Genomic DNA, 23,052 nt, shown 5'->3' with positions numbered 1-23,052 from the left:
ATAAGAGAGTAAATAGAAATAGTATGTTGCTTTTTAAATTATTTTTGAGTTCACATTTTGAAAAGTGGCTTTTCATCATAGAAAAAGTAAAAATATAATTTCTTTCAGATGTATCTATTAAAAGGTCCTGTAGATATTTAAGATTTTCTGATGATTTGGAAAGAATAATACATTACCATAGCAATTTAGCAATCACTCTAACAATAGATTGGTAAGACCTTAATGATTTCATTAATGACCAATACATTCATAATAAAAATTTTAATGGTCTAATGTTATTCTGGGTTAAATACTTTTTCATTAATGAGAAAGTATCATCTGTTTGCCACTTATAATTTAATATAATACAAGAATACATACCATAGGCAACCATGAATCTATGAAGTAAGAGAAATACTGTTGGATATTATAATAAATACCCATTGTCTTTAAACAACACATAGTTATAAAAGAGTTGTTTCTATTTTCAAGATCTTTCTCAGAAAGTTAAATATTGTCTTTCTTGTTTCTTAAGAGTCTGCAGAACATCTCTCCAGGCTCTTCTAGCTTTCAGAGTCTCCATTGAGAAACCTTATGTGTGTATGTTGTGGTTATTGGTTTAGTGTTTTGCCAGAAATCCTACAGTGTGAAAATGGGTGTTTGTTTCTCTATTACCTATTCCTGGGACTTCTTTCCTCATAGTGGGTTGCTGTAAAAACGAGCTAATTTGTGTGTGTCTTTTATCTGCATATCTGATATAGCTCCTGGATAGGTATGCACCTGTGCCAGGAACTCAAAGCAGAGTATCCAGGACAACCCTGTACTAATGGCACCCAATGTGGAAAGTGAGAGTCCACTAATAATTTAATTCTCAGATGAATTATCTGGACACATTGCAATATCATAATAGGGGGCAAGAACTGATTTCTCAGCAGAGAGCACTGGTATCTCCAGAGTGTGAAACTGGAACAAAGAAACACAGCTGCCAGCAAAAATTTACCCCAGGCTGCCTCCTTGGAGGAGATAGTGAGAAATGATCAATAAATCTGCCTGCCTCCAGCCACCAGACAAATAAAGGATAGAGATTTGGAAATCCGACTGGGTTGTTTTTTAAGGATAGAAGAGAATATACAGATTTTGTCCGAGCCACATGGGAATTTCTTCCCATGATTCAAAATTGATAAAAAGAGCTTAAGATGAGAGGTAGAGAGCCAGATGGTGGATGCAGCAAACATTAAATTCCACAGAAGAGAGAAGTTAGGATGAAGGAATGAGCAAAGCTTTAAAGATATGTAAAATTCTTGCCAGGACAATTTCTCAGTATTGTTGAGCATGGTTGACATGGGATTTCTAGAATTTTCAACGTAGTATGATAAAAACTGGAGCCTGTAAATAGGCTTATAAAGAAAGGAGAAGGGTATTTAATTAAAGTTAAATCAGAGATTATATAAATACTAAGGGTTTCAATTTAAAAAAAATAGGTCAAAATCAGGAGGTAGAGAACCTAGCTTACATCAGATAGTAGAAACTTAGGCCTTAATAATTATATATCAAGAACAGGACATACTATAATATGTACCTACAGTGATATCAATGTTAATTGTGGTAAGAAACAAGCTTAGACCGATATAAAAAATAACTTAAGCCTTGAACTCATGTAGGTTGGGCCAGGAGACAGGAGAAATACAGTCTCAACAGATAACATTTACTTGCATTGTTCATTGTTTGAATTGTTTTGATTACAAAAAATGAGTGTAGATATGAGTTTGGTGGTTGTGGTAAGGTTCCTCTAGAAGAGAGGTCAAGTTATACCCTTAATGAATTCCTATTACTGGACCATGGACATGCTATTTTGTGAGAGAGGCTCTGTATTTGTGTTCACAGGAAAGGAATGACCCCTTCCAGAGTGATATGGATCAGATATGACAAAGAAAGGCCACCTGAACATCTCAAAACATTCAAGAAAACAAAAGAGGACAGGTAACTTAATCTGCTGATCTCTATACATGGGAACAGCCCCATAACCAACTTAGACAGAAAAATGTCTCTAGCCAAAACTCGATTTAAAGTGAAGCAATAAATATTGTTTATAGAATCGCTAAGATCCATTGTGCCCTCCATCATATGGCATGAATGAAGACTTTTACATTTGGTTATTGATAAAACTAACCCAGAAAAAAAGACAATTGTGTCGATCACTTGCTCAAGCAATTAGCAAACTTTCATCCTTAACTGATCTGGGCACCTGACATAATCCAAACAAATATCTTAACATTACTGAGATTTTGGTTGTGAGATTCATATATTATAGAATGTATAGTTTTGACAAGATTCATCCTCACAGACAGGAGCCTGGCCTGCTGACCCACTCCCTGTTTCCTGATTCTTTACGAAGATTTTCATCCAGAAGAGCTTCAGGAAATGCTATTGATTCCAGATGATCTTCCCTCATCCAACCTTTCAGATGGATCCAGTCATAACTTTGGTCAAGGCCTAAGCCTACTAAGCATATACACTGGATAACAGATGCTAAAGTTAGCTTTTGTATGTCTAACCAATTTTCTAATTTTCCTATCCCTCCCCATTTAGAGAATTTCTTTTATTCATAATCTACAGGAAGAGGACATGGAGAGATTAACAGTTCAATTCCTTGGGTTTGGGTGTCTGGTTATGGTTACTTTACAAATTATAGACAGGTTGTCATTTTGAGGGCTATTTTGAGAATGGTCAAAATTTTGAACACAGAGGAAATAGACTGGATCATTTGCTAAATATTTCTGAACAAAACATTGTGTAGCCATAATCTTGGTAGAAATCTTTGTAATTGATGTAAAATTGAAGATATAATTCTGTATGTTGTTACAGAATTATATATTGATATAGAATTAAGGTTTTTATTGGTATAAATCTGAATATTGATACAAAAATTGAAATTAATATCTTACTCTTTGATAGGCATTGTGCCTATGCAACTCATTTAAGAACCAGATGATAAATTGGTGTAAGTTAAGATCCAGATGGTTCTGATCCTCACGGTTAGGTTAGATTCTAGTTTAATTGTAAGAACGTGCTTTCAATTTACTGACAGAGAAATGCATAAGAGTAGATAAGATTTAACAATCAAACGATGCAGTACATCAAAAGATAATCCTACATGCCTACAAAAGATAATCAGAAATCCACAGGACTTTTAATGTTATTTCAGTATTAAGGATCATTTGGCAATAGGACGTCTGTTCCTGACAATACCCACTTCAGTTCAAAGAAGATATTGCACATCTTTATCTCCATGGGGCAGAAAGAGCCTATTTCATCTACAGAAAAATGCTGCTCAAAAGAGACACACTATGCCAAACAGATGATTGATTAGCTCTGCCAATACAAGGTAAACATCTTTCATAATTCTGCTTTACAAAGGTCTGTCGGTGGATGCTGGGCTAGAAGCCTGAAGAATGATGCTTCAATATTTTGACAAATGGTCCAGGTAGTCAGCTGTCTCTACAATTGTTTAAGTTTGAGAAGCTATTTTTGGTGCTTCCTATATATTCAGGTAATATTTGATTCATTCTCATATTTCTGATGGGGTTCAAGAATAATTATAGTCCCATAAGCAAACTTAAGTTGTTTAATATTAAAGACATGATACAGAGTAGAAAACATGGTTTTCAGATGATGGTATAGACTAAAATTGAAACATAATTCAGGGATAAAACTGGAGCTCTTTAAGTTAGTAGAGTATGTTATCCAATTGATAAATGTGATGGACTGGAAGTTGATTGTATAGCATGCTTTGTAGTTTATATAATTGTTCTGATTATGCTCAATTTAGGTCTGAAAGAAGAGTTATTTTGTTTTTTGGGTTTGTTTGTATAAATTGGCCAGAAAAGGTGAAATGTAGAGAAGTGTGCCTGATGCCTTTAATCAGGAATGTGCAAGTATGGATGCTGAAGGTTCTTTTTCCTCAGTTGGTATTTAATCAATAAAGATGTCTGTGGCCAATGGCTGATCAGAAAGAAAGCGGTAGGACTTCAATTTTCCCGTAGGCTAGGAGAAAGTAGGAGGAGAATGGAGATACTGAGGACAAAGAGGTAAAACAGACTCAGAGCTACAGGAGATATCTTAAAATATAGGCAGAAAGGGAAATCAACCCATGGGTTTCACAGAAGGTAAGTGAGCAACTAATCTGAGGGCAGATTTAGAGATGTTGAGCCAATAGTAAAGATAAGGTCGAGTTCTCTGGACCCAAATCCCGTGGGAGGGAGAGCTAAACCTTCAGAGAGGCAGACAAGCCTGGGAAACCAGAAGAGACTGCTCCCTGCACACACATCTCGGACGCCAGAGGAAAAAGCCAAAGACCATCTGGAACCCTGGTGCACTGAAGCTCCCGGAAGGGGCAGCACAGGTCTTCCTGGTTGCTGCCGCTGCAGAGAGCCCCTGGGCAGCACCCCACGAGCGAATCTGAGCCTCGGGACCACAGGTAAGACGAAATTTTCTGCTGCAAGAAAGCTGCCTGGTGAACTCAAGACACAGGCCCACAGGAACAGCTGAAGACCTGTAGAGAGGAAAAAGTACACTCCCGAAAGCAGAACACACTGTCCCCATAACTGACTGAAAGAGAGGAAACAGGTCTACAGCACTCCTGACACACAGGCTTATAGGACAGTCTAGCCACTGTCAGAAATAGCAGAACAAAGTAACACTAGAGATAATCTGATGGCGAGAGGCAAGCGCAGGAACCCAAGCAACAGAAACCAAGACTAAATGCCATCATCGGAGCCCAATTCTCCCACCAAAACAAACATGGAATATCCAAACACACCAGAAAAGCAAGATCTAGTTTCAAAATCATTTTTGATCATGATGCTGGAGGACTTCAAGAAAGACATGAACACACTTAGGGAAACACAGGAAAACATTAATAAACAAGTAGAAGCCTACAGAGAGGAATCGCAAAAATCCCTGAAAGAATTCCAGGAAAACACAATCAAACAGTTGAAGGAATTAAAAATGGAAATAGAAGCAATCAAGAAAGAACACATGGAAACAACCCTGGATATAGAAAACCAAAAGAAGAGACAAGAAGCTGTAGATACAAGCTTCACCAACAGAATACAAGAGATGGAAGAGAGAATCTCAGAAGCAGAATATTCCATAGAAATCATTGACTCAACTGTCAAAGATAATGTAAAGCGAAAAAGCTACTGGTCCAAAACATACAGGAAATCCAGGACTCAATGAGAAGATCAAACCTAAGGATAATAGGTATAGAAGAGAGTGAAGACTCCCAGCTCAAAGGACCAGTAAATATCTTCAACAAAATCATAGAAGAAAACTTCCCTAACCTAAAAAAAGAGATACCCATAGACATACAAGAAACCTACAGAACTCCAAATAGATTGGACCAGAAAAGAAACACCTCCCGTCACATAATTGTCAAAACACCAAACGCACAAAATAAAGAAAGAATATTAAAAGCAGTAAGGGAAAAAGGTCAAGTAACATATAAAAGGAGACCTATCAGAATCACACCAGACTTCTCGCCAGAAACTATGAAGGCCAGAAGATCCTGGACTGATGTCATACAGACCCTAAGAGAACACAAATGCCAGCCCAGGTTACTGTATCCAGCAAAACTCTCAATTAACATTGATGGAGAAATCAAGATATTCCATGACAAAACCAAATTTAAACAATATCTTTCTACAAATCCAGCACTACAAAGGATAATAAATGGTAAAGCCCAACATAAGGAGGGAACTATACCCTAGAAGAAGCAAGAAATTAATCGTCTTGGCAACAACACAAAGAGAATGAAAGCACACAAACATAACCTCACATCCAAATATGAATATAAAGGGAAGCAATAATCACTATTCCATAATATCTCTCAACATCAATGGCCTCAACTCCCCAATAAAAAGACATAGATTAACAAACTGGATACGCAACGAGGACCCTGCATTCTGCTGCCTACAGGAAACACACCTCAGAGACAAAGACAGACACTACCTCAGAGTGAAAGGCTGGAAAACAACTTTCCAAGCAAATGGTCAGAAGAAGCAAGCTGGAGTAGCCATTCTAATATCAAATAAAATCAATTTCCAACTAAAAGTCATCAAAAAAGATAAGGAAGGACACTTCATATTCATCAAAGGAAAAATCCACCAAGATGAACTCTCAATCCTAAATATCTATGCCCCAAATACAAGGGCACCTACATACGTAAAAGAAACCTTACTAAAGCTCAAAACACACATTGCACCTCACACAATAATAGTGGGAGATTTCAACACCCCACTCTCATCAATGGACAGATCATGGAAACAGAAATTAAACAGTGATGTCGACGGACGAAGAGAAGTCATGAGCCAAATGGATTTAACGGATATTTATAGAACATTCTATCCTAAAGCAAAAGGATATACCTTCTTCTCAGATCCTCATGGTACTTTCTCCAAAATTGACCATATAATTGGTCAAAAAACGGGCCTCAACAGGTACAGAAAGATAGAAATAATCCCATGCATGCTATCGGACCACCACGGCCTAAATCTGGTCTTCAATAACAATAAGGGAAGAATGCCCACATATACTTGGAAATTGAACAATGCTCTACTCAATGATAACCTGGTCAAGGAAGAAATAAAGAAAGAAATTAAAAACTTTTTAGAATTTAATGAAAATGAAGATACAACATACTCAATCTTATGGGACACAATGAAAGCTGTGCTAAGAGGAAAACTCATAGTGCTGAGTGCCTGCAGAAAGAAACAGGAAAGAGCATATGTCAGCAGCTTGACAGCACACCTAAAAGCTCTAGAACAAAAAGAAGCAAATACACCCAGGAGGAGTAGAAGGCAGGAAATAATCAAACTCAGAGCTGAAATCAACCAAGTAGAAACAAAAAGGACCATAGAAAGTATCAACAGAACCAAAAGTTGGTTCTTTGAGAAAATCAACAAGATAGATAAACCCTTAGCCAGACTAACGAGAGGACACAGAGAGTGCGTCCAAATTAACAAAATCAGAAATGAAAAGGGAGACATAACTACAGATTCAGAGGAAATTCAAAAAATCATCAGATCTTACTATAAAAACCTATATTCAACAAAATTTGAAAATCTTCATGAAATGGACAATTTCCTAGACAGATACCAGGTATCGATGTTAAATCAGGAACAGATAAACCAGTTAAACAACCCCATAACTCCTAAGGAAATAGAAGCAGTCATTAAACGTCTCCCAACCTAAAAGAGCCCAGGTCCAGACGGGTTTAGTGCAGAATTCTATCAAACCTTCATAGAAGACCTCATACCAATATTCTCCAAACTATTCCACAAAATTGAAACAGATGGAGCCCTACCGAATTCCTTCTACGAAGCCACAATTACTCTTATATCTAAACCACACAAAGACACAACAAAGAAAGAGAACTTCAGACCAATTTCCCTTATGAATATCGACGCAAAAATACTCAATAAAATTCTGGCAAACCGAATCCAAGAGCACATCAAAACAATCATCCACCATGATCAAGTAGGCTTCATCCCAGGCATGCAGGGATGGTTTAATATAAGGAAAACCATCAACGTGATCCATTATATAAACAAACTGAAAGAACAGAACCACATGATCATTTCATTAGATGCTGAGAAAGCATTTGACAAAATTCAACACCCCTTCATGATAAAAGTCCTGGAAAGAATAGGAATTCAAGGCCCATACCTAAACATAGTAAAAGCCATATACAGCAAACCAGTTGCTAACATTAAACTAAATGGAGAGAAACTTCAAGCAATCCCACTAAAATCAGGGACTAGACAAGGCTGCCCCCTCTCTCCCTACTTATTCAATACAGTTCTTGAAGTTCTAGCCAGAGCAATCAGACAACAAAAGGAGATCAAAGGGATACAGATCGGAAAAGAAGAGGTCAAAATATCACTATTTGCAGATGACATGATAGTATATTTAAGTGATCCCAAAAGTTCCACCAGAGAACTACTAAAGCTGATAAACAACTTCAGCAAAGTGGCTGGGTATAAAATTAACTCAAATAAATCAGTTGCCTTCCTCTATACAAAAGAGAAACAAGCCGAGAAAGAAATTAGGGAAACGACACCCTTCATAATAGACCCAAATAATATAAAGTACCTCGGTGTGACTTTAGCCAAGCAAGTAAAAGATCTGTACAATAAGAACTTCAAGACACTGAGGAAAGAAATTGAAGAAGACCTCAGAAGATGGAAAGATCTCCCATGCTCATGGATTGGCAGGATTAATATAGTAAAAATGGCCATTTTACCAAAAGCAATCTACAGATTCAATGCAATCCCCATCAAAATACCAATCCAATTCTTCAAAGAGTTAGACAGAACAATTTGCAAATTCATCTGGAATAACAAAAAACCCAGGATAGCTAAAGCTATCCTCAACAATAAAAGGACTTCAGGGGGAATCACTATCCCTGAACTCAAGCAGTATTACAGAGCAATAGTGATAAAAACTGCATGGTATTGGTACAGAGACAGACAGATAGACCAATGGAATAGAATTGAAGACCCAGAAATGAACCCACACAAATATGGTCACATGATTTTTGACAAAGGAGCCAAAACTATCCAATGGAAAAAAGATAGCATTTTCAGCAAATGGTGCTGGTTCAACTGGAGGGCATCATGTAGAAGAATGCAGATCGATCCATGCTTATCACCCTGTACAAAGCTTAAGTCCAAGTGGATCAAGGACCTCCACATCAAACCAGACACACTCAAACTAATAGAAGAAAAACTAGGGAAGCATCTGGAACACATGGGCACTGGAAAAAATTTCCTGAACAAAACACCAATGGCTTATGCTCTAAGATCAAGAATCGACAAATGGGATCTCATAAAACTGCAAAGCTTCTGTAAGGCAAAGGACACTGTGGTTAGGACAAAACGGCAACCAACAGATTGGGAAAAGATCTTTACCAATCCTACAACAGATAGAGGCCTTATATCCAAAATATACAAAGAACTCAAGAAGTTAGACCGAAGGGAAACAAATAACCCTATTAAAAAATGGGGTTCAGAGCTAAACAAATAATTCACAGCTGAGGAATGCTGAATGGCTGAGAAACACCTAAAGAAATGTTCAAAATCTTTAATCATAAGGGAAATGCAAATCAAAACAACCCTGAGATTTCACCTCACATCAGTGCGATTGGCTAAGATCAAAAACTCAGGTGACAGCAGATGTTGGCGAGGATGTGGAGAAAGAGGAACACTCCTCCATTGTTGGTGGGATTGCAGACTGGTAAAACCATTCTGGAAATCAGTCTGGAGGTTCCTCAGAAAATTGGACATTGAACTGCCTGAGGATCCAGCTATACCTCTCTTGGGCATATACCCAAAAGATGCCTCAACATATAAAAGAGACACGTGCTCCACTATGTTCATCGCAGCCTTATTTATAATAGCCAGAAAATGGAAAGAACCCAGATGCCCTTCAACAGAGGAATGGATACAGAAAATGTGGTACATCTACACAATGGAATATTACTCAGCTATCAAAAACAACGAGTTTATGAAATTCGTAGGCAAATGTTTGAAACTGGAAAATATCATCCTGAGTGAGCTAACCCAATCACAGAAAGACATACATGGTATGCACTCATTGATAAGTGGCTATTAGCCCAAATGCTTGAATTACCCTAGATCCCTAGAACAAACGAAACTCAAGACGGATGATCAAATGTGAATGCTTCACTCCTTCTTTAAATGAGGAAAAAGAATACCCTTGGCAGGGAAGGGAGAGGCAACGATTAAAACAGAGACTGAAGGAACACCCATTCAGAGCCTGTCCCACATTTGGCCCATACATATACAGCCACCCAATTAGACAAGATGGATGAAGCAAAGAAGTGCAGACCGACAGGAGCTGGATGTAGATCGCTCCTGAGAGACACAGCCAGAATACAGCAAATACAGAGGCGAATGCCAGCAGCAAACCACTGAACTGAGAATAGGTCCCCTATTGAAGGAATCAGAGAAAGAACTGGAAGAGCTTGAAGGGGCTCGAGACCCCAAAAGTACAACAATGCCAAGCAACCAGAGCTTCCAGGGACTAAGCCACTACCTAAAGACTATACATGGACTGACCCTGGACTCTGACCCCATAGGTAGCAATGAATATCCTAGTAAGAGCACCAGTGGAAGGGGAAGCCCTGGGTCCTGCTAAGACTGAACCCCCAGTGAACTAGTCCATGGGGGGAGGGCGGGTATGGGGGGAGGGTTGGGAGGGGAACACCCATAAGGAAGGGGAGGGGGGAGGGGGATGTTTGCCCGGAAACCGGGAAAGGGAATAACACTCGAAATGTATATAAGAAATACTCAAGTTAATAAAAAAAATAAATAAAAAATAAAAAAAGAAATGTAAATAAAGAACTATATACAATTAAAAAAAAAAAAGATAAGGTCAAGCTAGACATGGGAGACTTAGAAGGACCTAGCCATTGAGCAAGTAAAGCAGGTTAAAAATTAGATAATGTGGGTATGACTTTCACCCATGGATCCAAGATAGCTCCTGTGTGGGTATACTCAACCTTGGTGTAAGGGGTTTGCCTTGTACTAATGTATCTTTTCGAGCCATGTTTAGTTGCCGTGCATGAAAGTCAGCTTTTGCTTTAAGGGAGTAGTAGATCTTGGGAAGAAGAAAGGTAAGAAGAAACCTTAGCATTTCTTAATGTTGCAGACAGAATATGCTGTATAAGTTGAAAATAATTAAGGCATAATTTAATATTACAGTTCTCTTAAGTAAATTAATTAAAAGTGATTTCATATATACAACTAATATCCTATTTTCGAATCCTACATTAATAGACGGAGAGTCAGAAACGGAGAGTAAGAATGACAGAAAAAAGAAAGAGATGAAGAGAGAAATATAAATGCAGATAGCAATGATTGTAAAGGTTCTAGCATAAATAATGCATGAAATAAAATTTTTCAATCTAGTAAGCTCATTTATGTAGTAGATAAAAGCAGACTTTTATAAATAAATCCTAACAAAGAATAAATACCTTTATGTGTTCATTTTGAAGAGGAAACTGATCATGACTTACAATACAACATATGGTTAATTTGTATATTTAGGAAAACTAATTTTATCAATGATGTTTTATGACTTGCTGTTTGCGAGGGTACACTACTGTGATGGCTAATTGTGGTTGTCAACTAGCTTCATATGAGATTCACTGAGGCCAACAAACTAGCACATCTCTGAGGGATTTTTCCTTTTCCTTGAAAAAAATTATAAATACATTTTGGTCATGTTTTCTCTCTTCGCAATTTCTCCCAATATTTTGTTTTATCTATCTATCTATCTATCTATCTATCTATCTATCTATCTATCTATCTATCTATCTATCTATCTATCATCTATCTATATATCCTTCATCTATCACCTCTCTCTCAAAATCAAACAAAAACAAAATGCTCACAGAAACAAAAGCAAATCCACAAAATCAAAAATAACAAAATCAAAATAAATGAGCAAAGGAAAAATAAGACAACAAATGCCCAAACACAGAATTATGAGACATATAAATTCACAAGAATATCATCAATTTTATTTTCTGTTGTCCACATTCTCTTAGAGATGGGGCTTGAGCTGAAGTGTGGCTACTATGTCTTGTGAGACTCCATGGGAGAAAACTGATTTTCTGTTTGTCAATAGTAAACTATTGCAGACATCTCTTTTATTGGGAGTGGGGAACTATTTCCACTTCCCATCTTATTGTTGACACCTCATATTCCATCACACTCTTACAATCTTTCCATCTCCCTCTTACAGATCTCCGACCCTTGAATGAAAACTTGGATGAAGACATGCCATTTTGGACTGAGTTCTCCCAATTCTCTTGTACTTTTGATAATGTTCTGCTGTGGGTCTTTGTGCTAATTCCTAGCCACTGAAAGAAGAAACTTCTTTGGTGATAGCTGAGTTAGATCTGTGGATAGAGCAGTATGTCATTAGGAATCAATTTATTGCTCTTTTTTAGGAGAATGTTATTATTCAATCTGCCCCCCCTTTTTGGCCAGCTTTTTGGCCAGTTTGGATTCTATCTTATAAGCAAAGTTATAAATCCAATTAAACAAATTATGGGTTACTCCTTTAGCACTTGTACCAATATTGTAGCAAATTATCTCAAGGGCAGGTCACCATTATAAGATATAGAGTTTGTACCTGGGGTAGTTTTATAGTTACCTTTCTCCTTTAGTAGTGTTGATGGTTTCTTCTAGTACCAGGAATGCTAGCCTCCAGTTAAGTAATATCTTAACTTCTCTGTGTTAATCTTCTTGATTTTCTCTTTTGATATAGGAGAACCCCATGGAAGAAGGAAGCTTTTTTTCCTGGTTGACTTCATTGTTACTGGCCAGTTCATCTGCCTTGCTTTTGAGGTCTTCCTTCACTGGCATTCAAAGTTACTATCTTTTCAAGACCCACATATACTAAACACCAGCTAAGACCTGTAAACTTGTGATGTGTAACAGTGAGTTAGGGGAAGATGAAGAACAAAATAATTTAAAATACAAAATTCATAAACATCTCCACATTTTAGAGAGTTAAAATAGTCAAATATGAGAGTTCTTGGGACCACAGAAGGGAAAACATAAAAAAAAATGTTAAAAGTTATTGTAAAGTGTTGTCAATAACTGCACATTTGTTTATCTAAAAACTTTAGCAATCTTTTAATAGAAACTTTACAAAGAGAGCTGCATAGATAAAACATAAATATATGCTTAATATAATTACTTAGGTAGGAAATGCAAGTTAAATTGCACAAGATGATGTCACTATGCTTCTACTAGTACAGTGAATTATTGAAGTTTTAGCCATCTGAAGATACCAAGTGTTGAAAAGAATGTAGCACTAATTGGAATTATCATATATCTGTGGTAGAAATGCACAGTGAGTTATCTTCTCTGTAGATGGTTTATCTGTCACATGTATTTTAAAAGTAATTTCCCTTGTGACCATCTAACTCAAATGTGCATTCTGAGGAGAAATCAAGTTATCAACTACACAAATTTGTATTCTATTACAACATTTTTCATATCTGTTGAAAATTTGAAACAACCTAGCCAGCATCTGCTATCACCCAAGTTTTTGATCTTACCCATGCTGACTGGTATGATGTAGAATCTCAGTGTTGTTTGGATTTGTATTGCCCTGATGACTAAAGATGTTGAACATTTCTTTAGGGGATTCCTGGCCATTTGAGAATCCATAATTGAAAATTATTTTTGTTAGTTTTGGTCACCATTTTTAATAGAATTATTTGGTTCTCTGGAGTCTCATTTCTTGAGTTCTTTGTATATACTGGATATTAGCCCTCTATCAAATGAAGAATTGGTAAAGATCATTACCCAATCTGTAGAATGCCATTTTATCCTAATGATAGTGTCCTTAACCTTACAGAAGTTTCTTAATTTTATGAGATCTTATTTGTCAATAGTTGATCTTAGAACCTGAGCCTTCGGTGTTCTGCTCAGGAAATTTTCCCCTATACTGGCTTCTTTGAGACTCTTTCCTACTTTCTCTTCTGTTAGATTTAGGGTAACTGGTTTTATGTGGAGTATCTTGATCCTCTTGGACTTGAATTTTATACAAGGAGACAAAAATGATCTCCTTGTATGATCAATTTGCATTTTTCTACATGCAGACCACCAGTTGAACCAACATCATATGTTGAATATGCCATATTTTCCCCCCACTGGATGGTTTTGGCTTCTTTGTCAAAATCAGGTGACCAAAGGTGGGTGGGCTTATTTCTGTGTCTTTAATTCTATTCCATTGATATACCTTTCTGTCTCTATACCAATACCATACTGTTTTTAATCACTATTGCTCTGTATTAGAGCTTGAGGTCAAGAATGATGATTGTCCCAGAAGTTCTTTTATTTTTGAGTATAGTTTTTGCTATCCTGGGTTTTTTGTTATTTCAGTTGAATTTAAGAATTGGTCTTTCTATCTCTGTGAAATTCTACCTTGAAACCAGCTATATCACTCCTGGGCATATATCCAAAATATGGGCCAACATTTCAAAAGGACACAAACTCCTCTATGTTCATAGCAGCCTTATTTATATTAGCCAGAATATGTTATTTATATATATTGTTTATAATAGTAGAATTACTCTACTATTAAAGCAATGACTTCATGAAATTTGCAGGAAAATGGATGGAACTAGAAATTATCATCCTGTGTGAAATAACCCCATCAATAAAGAACACACATGGTATGTACTCCCTGATAAGTAGATATTAGTCCAAAATCCCTTGGAATACCCATGATGCAACTCACAAAGCATATGAAGCTCAAGAAGGTGGAAGACGAAAGTATGGATGTTTTCAAGCTATTTAGAGGGGAAAACAAAATAATTATGGAAGGTAGAAGGAGTCAAGGGCCTGGAAGGGAGTTTTGAGGGTGAAAAAAAAGGCATACAGGATCAGGAATGGGAGGAAACGGGAGAAGTATGCCTCCAGGCGGTTGAACAGAGGTACGTAGGAGTACAGGATGGAGACCTGGTGGTAGGCCCTAGGAAGTCCCAGATGTCAGGGAAGCAAGAAGTACCCAGTACCCATCAGAGATGACATTAGCTGAAATACCCAACAAAGGGCAGAGAGAACCTTTAGAGACCATATCCAGTAGGTAGGCATGACCCTAGGTTGAAAGATGGAACTATCCACCTAACTCAAAAATTTAAACTAGAATTAATTCTGTCTAAAGAAAATACAGGAACAAAATGTGGAGCAGAGACTGAAGGAAAGGCTTTCCAAAGTCTGCCCCAGATAGGGATCTTTCCCATCTGCAGTCACAAAACCCTTACATTATTGCTGTTTTCAAGAAGCACTTGCTGACAAGAGCCTGGTACAACTGTTCCCCGAGAGACTCTGGCAGAGCCTGACCAATACAGATGTAGATGCTCACAGCCAACCATCAGACTGAACACAGGGACCCCAATGGAAAAATTAGGGGAAGGACTGAAGGAGCTGAAGGGAATTACAGCCATATAGGAAGAAGAAAAATATCAACTGGATAACCCAGAGATCCCAGGAACTAAACCACAAGACAAAGAATACACATTTAGGGACCCATGGCTCCAGCTGCATATGTAGCAGAGAATTGTCTCTTTTGACATCAGGAGCCCCTTGGTCCACTAGAGGCTCCATGATCCATGGTAGGGAAATTCTAGGACGCTGAGGCAGGGGGAGGAAGAGAGGATGGGGGTTTGTGGAGGGGAAACTGGGAAGGACGATAACATTTGAAATGTCAATAAAAATAATCAATAAAGACGAAAAAAGAAAACCTTGTGGATGTTGTTCCAATAGAGTGCACATTTAAATCATCATTAATTTACATCCTAAAATTTCATTACCTGGAAGGTTGCTGTGATAACCCAATGAGTAAAAGCACCTGCTATGCAAGCAGGAGGAAATTAATTAAATCCCACTATACATTTATCAAGACAGTCATGAAAGCAGATATGTGGGACTGGGAGGCAGAATCAAGCAGATATACAATAAGCTGTATATGTGTATATCTGTATGTCTCTCATTGGCCTGTATGAACTTGTCTGTTTCAGGTTCAGTGCGAGATCATGCCTAAGGTAGTGACACATAGACCAACAGAAGAATATACCTAATGTCTTCCCTATATACCCATATGAAAATTGACAAGAATACATACCTACAGATACATATTCATGGAACACAGACATATACTGAAGACACCAACATAAGCAAACAGGTCTCACCATACAAATGCAAACAAGTAAATGTATATTTCAAAAGTTTGCCTCCAAAACTTAATATTTAAAATCATAAACCATTTATATCAAGCAATAAAGATCTCCTAAATAACAGGTTTATGATGGTTGTGGGGTTGAGTTTATACTAATTGATAGATTTGTCCAATAAGAAATAAAGAGCCCAAAATAGATTTAGGAAACAGATTGCCTACAATACTAAGAAATTTTGCACAGGGCATCAAAGCAACAGCTAAAACTGTCAGTTTGTACTATGGGTGCATCACAGGAGAGAAAGTGACTACATTTTGGAGTTATTGGTAGCCTCATCTCTCATCCCCTTTGGGGGAGAAACATTACTTTTATCTCTGGGAAGATTAGTGAATATTTCGTGGAAAAAAATGAGTCTGCTGTCACGGCTGACTTTTTTATACAGAGGCCCATCTTTATAGGCTCTCCTAGAGTATTAAAATATCTGAAAATTTGATTAATACCCAGATATTAAGAAATGTGACAAAGAGAAACTGTCTCAAAATAACAAAAATTGGAAATTATAGGAAAATTGCTTCCCACATATTTCTAAGTTTGCCATTGGTTTTTCTATCTTTCTGTAATCACATTATAGATATTAAACTTCATATTTATATTCCTGTGATGTTCTTTGTTTGGATATTACAAATGATGTTAATGATGAGGTTTATTAGAATTGGAGTGGACTAATATGCATTGTATTTTCTGTCTTAAGAAGATCTTCCACTAAATGTGATAGTGGCCAACAGCAACAGCTGCATCTGCAGAACTGTAACAAAACAGGTTTGCTTTATAATTTTCTAAACACAGGGATCCCTTCCTATGTGAGCCACTATTGCAAAATTCTTGTGACTAAACAGAACTTTATTCAGTAATATTTGCTGTTTATGTTTGTTAAATTACTTATAAAGAAAAATAAATTTGTCTCTAAAAAAATCATTGAAATTCAGATATGCTTCTCTTAAACATTTGCTACTTGTTCTTTCACAACCCTATTTGTGTTTGCTACCACACTCTTGCATGCATGAGCTAAGGAGCATGAAACAGAGCAGGTGATATATACAAATATCATTTCAGCTGTAATTTGATAAACATGCTCTTTGCTTCTGCATAGTTAATGAGAAAAAAATGACATGACAGTGATAAATTAGCAGATCAGTAACCTAACTGATTGAAACACAATAGGGGGTAAGGATTTAGCTGTGAGTTTGTTTATGTTTCTTAATTTTGTTATTAAACTTTCTTTTCTAGTTGCTTTGAAAGTAGTTTAATAGTTAAAAGTGATCAATTCTTTATGATATAAACATTTCTAGAATTCCGTGATTTTTTCAACCTCAAACATTAACCTTGTCTGTCTTTAAATTTCCGTATTTCCTTTTTCTTCCACAATTCTTTATGAATTTACATTTGTATTTGTTACATAGACAAAGACAGTGAAGCATGTATTGAGCTAACATCTTACATATATCAACTATAGCTTTTAAAATTATAGTCTGAATCAGAACTGTAATTTCCTGACTCTCATGCTTGAAAATTACACAGTGGGCACAAATTAATTATTTGGATTATTTTATTTAAATAATTTTTACAATGAAATCAATTAATGTTTCATTTTCCTAATGTATTTATTTTTTCATTTTATTAATATCAATGGAGTTGGTTGCTTTTAATGATGTTAAGCAAATTGATTAAATAATTTATGCGAATATGACAGAGAATATAACGTCATTACAAAAATTCCATAGGCAAAACATGGCAAAATATGAAGAGCTTTACAGAATGGAAACGCTGATTAACACACCTTTTAAAGTCAATTTAAGCCACACAAAGCTTGACATGACAGTACCCCACTCAAGAAGGCATCAATATTATGTTTAAAAATACATGGAAGCAATGACATAAATCAGAGGATTTATATAACCAGGGGACCTCAAAACAGTCCAGCTTCTTAACATTCTGCTGTGTGTCTGAAAAGCTCTGAATATGGCAAGTGTTAGGATTCCCGGCAAACGGAGTAGACAGAGAAGAAAACCATTTGGTTAATGGCAGAAAATATTAGAAGAACTCAAGGTAGACACCAGAGAACTAAATTGCCCTATTAAAAAATAGAGTGCATGTAGGGTTATAGTCAGGTCCACCTCTAACTGCTCTTACCCGCCCCCCCAACACACACACCATTTTCAATGGTTAAGTGTTGGTTGTATAGAAGCCACAGGACACCTCTCAGGGGGTGGGGAAGGACAGTCTGAGGCACAAGACAGCCAGAGCTGGCTTGGGTGTTCCAGGGACTGTGACAAGGCCAGGGACGTTTGGTTCTCAGGTTCATAGGCATCTGGGTGCTGCTGGAAGCCACAGTAGAGCTGAGAATGGAGTGGGGGCCCTGTCAACTGGACCTAGCTCAGGGCTGAGGGCGGAGAGGGAGCACTAGCTGGTCCTTGGGGGGTAAGTATTTGGCTTGATGGTGGTAGGCTGCAGGCTTGAGCTTGGCTTGGTGGTGGCCGAAGCTGGGAGCACAGGGAGGCCTTGTATGAGAGATTAGATGACAGCTCTGTAGGTGCAGGCTTTGTCTGTGGCTCCTCACAGAAAATCCCCTTGAAAAGAGGTAGCCCATAGCTTTAAGACATTTATTGTCATGGCACACAAAATAGAGGAGTAAAACCATACCCAGCTTCTCAGGGTGGGCCTGAGATTAAACACGTTTTGCAGGGAAGAGTGTCTAGGAATGAAAAGTTTATTGGCCAAGCTTGCAGGCCTTTAGGTACCTTATTAAAATGGAGATATGTCTTTAGCCTACTTGACCTGTGGTCATATTATCTACCTGTGAAGAGGTTTGGGGCATAAACCTTACATGACTGATAGCCACAAATATATGCAGGGCTGTGGCTAGTGATGGTTACATGATTTCTGGGGAGTCAGGCAAAACACCTACTGTCCCAGGACTTCTAGCCTTAGCTCAACTGGGAACCATGCTGTGTTTCATGGTTCAATGGGTACAGAGCTAAACAAAGAATTCTCAACTGAGGAATCTCAGTTTAACTCAAAGTCACCTAAGGAAATGTTAAACATCCTTAATCATCAGTGGTCAGCTATGCCTGCATAGCTAACCTGTTACTCTAAATTGGCGAGGGCCTGCAGACTAAATAGAAAACACGTATACAGGTCACCCATTTCCAGCGAGTGTCACTAAGGCTTTACTGAGATCTCTTTATATATCTGAGGCAAAAGCCGTGGAAAACAAGGCAGGTGAAAATCCCCAACCAGAAAAACAGGAAAAGTCTGTGTGGTGAAAAGTTCAGGGCCCAATTGGGGGCATAAACAACTTCTTAACAACAACAAGCTGGAAGGCTTGGTGGGGAGGAAGGGTGCCATGGAAAATCCTGGCTCCAAATCAGGGGCTAAGAGCAGCTGCCAAGGGTATAAACAACTTCTTGCTATAGCAGGCTAAAAGGCTCAGCGAGGGGGAAGGGAAACATCAAAGTAGGCCCCAAGAATTCCCCTTCTTTTAATTTTATTACTTTTTTTAAGTAGCGCCTGTCTTAGGATCAATCTGGGGTTCCAAAACTCTTTCCTGTCTCTGAAAATCCTGCCAGCCTCAGAATTTCTGTCTTAGGTGAGTCTAGTCCCAGGAGGTTGCCTGTCTTTGGCTAACTACTTGTTGTACAAACTGAGCCTAATTTGGGTCGATGGATTATTCCTGGCCAATGAAAAACCAAACCTGTTCGTTTCAGCCTGAGACTGGATATGTTGTTACTTTAAAATAGCCCAAGGGCAGCTGCTGAGAGTGAGCAATCCAGATAAGCATTCATCCCCAACAGCCTTGCTGCTATTAAGGACCTTAACAGGGGTTACACACATAGAATGATAAAAGTTAGAACAAGATATAACATGGGTTTCCCAGAGGAAGTCCAATGGAGAGCAGTTTCTTGGTTGAGATCAAGAATGACCAATTGAATCTGAATATTAACTCTATTCTGCACAGTCAATGCCGTGACGACTTCTCCAGACAACATAACCACAGTCCCAATGACAGCTGCCAATTGAGATATGGCCACACTGGCCACTGCAGCAGCAGTGGCTGAAATGGCAATGGCAGCAATGACTTTCGCAGTAATGCCAAAGTCTCCTTTATGCCTGTAGAGTACCACTGAGAATCAGCCTTCATCCAGAGGTATGGGGATCACACCAGGAACTCGAAGAATCTACTTAGAATCTTCCTGTTCCCAACAACTGGTCGGTAGGATAAGACCTGGAAGAACAATTGAGAATTTCCTCCCTTGACACTGACTTAGTCCCATTCTGAACCAAAAGAAAGAGGGTGCCAACACGCATGGCACAGATTTTAGAAAATTTTTTCTCTTCTTATTTGACCAATGTCTCAAATATTGAAAAGAAATATTGAATCTTTTCTGGAGCAGCAGCTACTCCCCAAATTTTAAAGCACGTTGTAAGAGTAAAATTTAAATGTCTATATAATGAATAATATACACTGAAAGATTCAAAGTCTTACCTTCTTGTATTGAAGCAGTGACAAAATTTTTTTTTTACATAATGCAGGGCCAGAAGTGATTCCTCGAGGCAAAACTTTCTAATGGTATCACTTTGTGGGCTCTCCAAAATTATAAGCAAGCTCACTAAATGAAAATCTTTCACAATCGCCAGGATGTAAAGAAAGAGCATAAAAACAATCTCGTATATGTATTTCTTAAAATAGCAATTGGAGTGAACAAACAGGCTGTAATGCTCTTATAATTTCCATAGCCTCATCAACCTTTTGTAAATCCTGTAACAATCTCCACCTGTTCGATTTTTTTCTTAATTACAAATATGTGTGAGTTAGAATCTTGAGCCTGTCTGTGACCAAACTGTAAACTGTAGCCAGTGTAACACTGGCAATCTTTAAGCACAATATTTAAGTTTCCCTTGTAACACCAAAGCACAACCATAACTTTGGAAAGCAAAACTCAACCTCCAACAAACCATCTATTCTCCAAAATCCAGTCTCTCCAAAACACCAAGTCCATTCCCCATGTTTTAAAGTTTGACGACCAATTCTTGCATATGAACAAACAATGGTGTGGGCTCTAATTTCTCAACAAAGAGACATTGCCCTAAATTCTTTTATAAGTGTGGTTTCTAGGATAACAATTATATTAAAATATTATTCCAATTTAGACCTGTTTCCCTGGGTTGGCTCATGGCACATGTTGTCTAAAAATTACTCCATGCGAATTATGAGGTTTAAGCCAACTTTGTATGTTACCAATGTTACAAATTTTTAACCATACCCAATAACTTAAAAGCCAGTAAACTATAACCAAGACATATAAAGCGTATTATACATTTAAAACTAATCAGAAGCAAAAATGGAGTGACTACACATATTTTTAATATTTAAATCAAACACCATTTTTACCTTTTCTAACTGTGATTTTAAGAGAAGCACCTTGTCACCTGTTGAATCCAATTAATCACAGTCAAAGATTTTTCTAAGAGAAACAGCCATCACTGTTCCATTACCATAAGAGAAAGTTCCATTACCATAGAAGCTGTGAAGCTCCTGGTGCCGTTAAGATCGGCTAGTGTAAACATTTAGCCAGCCCTCTGGGGAGCTTCCCAGTGGACTTAGGCTCCTAGTTACAGATGCAGAGCTCCAAAAGCCAAGTGAAACTGCTTTTTATTTATTTGTTCCTTTCTTGAAAGGAGTTAAAACTACATCAATGAGTGGATCAATCAGCATTTAAAGTTTTAACCACTTTTCTTAAACATGAAACACAAAACATCCAAGCAACGAGAAGCAAAACCCAGACATAAATTGACATACATGGACAGCTTGGTACACCCAGGACAGACAACAGACATAGAGGAATAGAACTAGATGGTGTCCCAACTGTGTGCTGCTCCTATGGCGGTCCCTGAAACACTTACTTTCGGTTTGCTTGATCAATTCGCTCCTTTTCTTTTGTGCACCCTGGAGCGGTCCGTCAGCTTCTCCCTTCTTTCCGATCTCGGTGGGACCTCCACTTGTCAGCTACACCTGCAAAGCTAACCTGTAACCCCGAGTTTGTGTGGGCCTACAGATTAAAAAGAAAACATGTACATGGGTCACCCATTTCCAGCGAGTGCCACTAAGGCTTTACTGAGATCTCCTTATATATTCAAGTCAAAAGCAGTGGAAAACAACAAGGCAAGTGAAAATCCCCAACCAGGAAAACGGGAAATGTCTGTGTGTTGGAAAGTTCAGGGCCCAATCAGGGGCATAAACAACTTCTTAACAACAATAAGCTGGAAGGCTTGGTAGGAAGGAAGGGTGCCATGTCATGGAAAATTCGGGCCCCAAATCAGGGGCTAAGAGAAGCTGCCAAGGGTGTAAACAACTTCTTGCTGTAGCAGGCTAAAAGGCTCATCGAGGGGGATGGGAAACACCAAGGTAGGGCCCAACAATCAGGGAAATACAAATGAAAACAACCTGAGATTCTGCCTCAAACCAGTCAGAATGACTAAGATCAAAAACTCAGGTGAAAGCAAATGCTGGTGAAAATATGGAGAAAGAGTAACACTCTTCCATTGCTGGTGGGATTGCAAGCTGGTACAAACACTTTGGAAATCAACCTCAAGCTTCCTCAGAAAATTGAACACAGCTGTACCACTCCTGGGCATATACCCAAAAGATGCTCCAACACATAATTAGGAAACATGCACCACTATGCTCATAGTAGCCCTATTTATAATAGCCAGAAGCTAGAAACAACCTAGATGCACCTCAACAGAAGAAATGATACAGAAAATGTGATACATTTACACAGTGGAGTACTACTCAGCTATTAAAAACAATTTCAGGAAATTCTTAGGCAAATGGATAGAACTAGAAAATATCATCCTGAGTGAGGTAAACCAGTCACAAAAGAAGACACATGGTATATACTCACTGATAAATGGTTATTAAGCAAAAATCTCAGGACACCCATAAACAACTCACAGACCATATGAAACTCAGGTAGAAGGAAGACCAAAGTGTGGATGCTTTGTTTCTAATTATAAGTAGGAAAAATATAATCCTGGGAGGTAGAAGGAGGGAGGGAGGAACCTGGAAGGGAGAGGAATGACTTGGAAAAATGGGGGGAAGGATTAAGTGTGGGAGGAGACTAGGAAGAAGTAGAGAAGATAAGGAAATTGAATAGAGATGTGCAGCAGTGGGGTTTGGGGTACTGGGGAAACCACTAGAAAGTTCCTGATGTCAGGAAAGTAAGAGGCTCCCA

The 23,052-nt window shown here is 38.0% G+C and overlaps 1 protein-coding gene across 1 annotated transcript in view; it reads right to left on the bottom strand.

Annotated features, from left to right (window-relative positions):
* Window positions 1–21,993, bottom strand: part of LOC102553320 (uncharacterized) — a 69,200-nt gene extending 47,207 nt beyond the window's left edge. Inside the window, exon 1 of the mRNA XM_063286910.1 lies at window positions 21,722–21,993. The gene's annotated coding sequence lies outside the window, so the exon portion shown is untranslated. The remainder of the gene's footprint in view (window positions 1–21,721) is intronic.
* Between the last annotated feature and the right edge of the window lie 1,059 nt (window positions 21,994–23,052).

The sequence above is a fragment of the Rattus norvegicus genome, chromosome 4 (genome assembly GCF_036323735.1).
Source record: "Rattus norvegicus strain BN/NHsdMcwi chromosome 4, GRCr8, whole genome shotgun sequence".
Classification (NCBI taxonomy): domain Eukaryota; kingdom Metazoa; phylum Chordata; class Mammalia; order Rodentia; family Muridae; genus Rattus; species Rattus norvegicus.
This window is presented reverse-complemented; position numbering and strand designations above follow the sequence as displayed.